Raw genomic sequence first — 1,694 nt, forward strand, 5'->3', positions numbered from 1 at the left:
TTTATTTTATCAATTACTTCTACCAACTGCTAATGTCCTACTAATCTAATATCAAGGATATGGGAGTTTTTAGAAAACGAATGGAAACTGATAGAAAGGTTTTGGAAACAAGATAGAAATCAAAGGGAAAAAAGTAAAGGTACTTCAGAAACTATAAAGCATCGCTACTTAAATAATAGTATACATATATGTGCACAGAAACATATACATATATATATATGCAGATAAATAAAACTTTTCCATTTTTTTGTACAGTTGTATAAATATTTATTATGTGAAGGACCTCCTGGTAGTTGAAGCAGAGAAAGCGGGGCATTTGTAGGAGCTGAGGTAAGAGAGGTTGTTGGGGGACAATTCATGTAGAATCTTGGAAGACCTTAATTGCATTCTAAATATAAGACTTCAATACAGGGTGATGGAGTCAATGCAGAGAGATTGATTGGGGCAGGTTTGTGTTCTAGATGTCACTATTACCATTGTACCTGGTTTACTGCTGTTGTTTAACTTTTCTCTATATTTGTTCTGTATATGATAATATTTCAGGAATTCCCAGGGTTTTTGAACACTTATACTTGAGATTAATTTTGACCATCTTTCCCTAAAACCCCTAGCAAAGGATGGACAGAAGGCTGGTCTGGGTGACCTAAAAGCCCCTTCCAAGCATATAATTCCATATATTATCCTTTGGGAAACTTCCATATATGGGAAGCAGGGCACCTAGCAAAGCAGCCCATCTAATCCTCTCTAAACTGTTGCCTACAACTGGTGAGTGGTGTCTTTCATATCCTCAATAGAGAGACACATCTCTTATCACCTCCATTTCAGACCTGGCATCTATACAGAATCCTACACAATAAAGACTTACATCTTAACAGATGAGCCAGCACACAAATCTGTTACTCATCTTCCATTTTACGTGTTTATCATGCATCTAAAAATGAACTGTATTAAATTCTTTGTTAGTCAAATTTTCCTAATTTGTTATTTTTCTTATTTTTTAAGCTTTACCAAAAAAAAAAAAATGTTCAGTGTCTTTATTACTAAAACTGCCAGTTGACTAGGAGTGAAAGATTGTTCCAAATCCTCCTAATATAAATTAGCATACATGTGGTTTAAAATGTGACAGGTAATTGGTTTTCCATAATGTAGAATTCTAGAAAGCTAATTTATAATGAATAATATATCTGGAAGACCATGGCCATTAATCTGAACCTTTGGGGCTTTGCTGTTTCAAAGGAGAAAATATATTCTGTATATAATTACATGGCATTTGCAGTGGCTGCAGAAATAGCAATAACTAAGTACCTTTGATTATAATATTAACAAAAAATTGGCAGTGTACTTAGCAATTTTTGGTAAATGTAATACATTTATAACTGGCAGGATACACTGGGCTCTAAACATTGAAATGGACTTCTTTCTCATTTTTCTTTGGTTCTGACCTAGAAGTAGAAATTCAAATTATGCTGGGAAGAGAAGATTCCCACACCAGTGTGAAACATTAGCATCATGCCAAGTGTATGAGGAGTCTGTGAGGGAAGTTTAAGACAGCTTTTCTCTGTGTCATGTAACCAAAATGGAATGTTTCCTGAGGCATCAAACTATGATAAATTATCTGTTTCAGGGTGGTTTTAAAAAAAAGGAATGTGCTGATTTCAGTTAATAATGTACTCCATTGTTCCTCCCCAGTTCTC

Source organism: Rhinolophus ferrumequinum, chromosome 10 (assembly GCF_004115265.2).
Source record: "Rhinolophus ferrumequinum isolate MPI-CBG mRhiFer1 chromosome 10, mRhiFer1_v1.p, whole genome shotgun sequence".
Lineage (NCBI taxonomy): Eukaryota > Metazoa > Chordata > Mammalia > Chiroptera > Rhinolophidae > Rhinolophus > Rhinolophus ferrumequinum.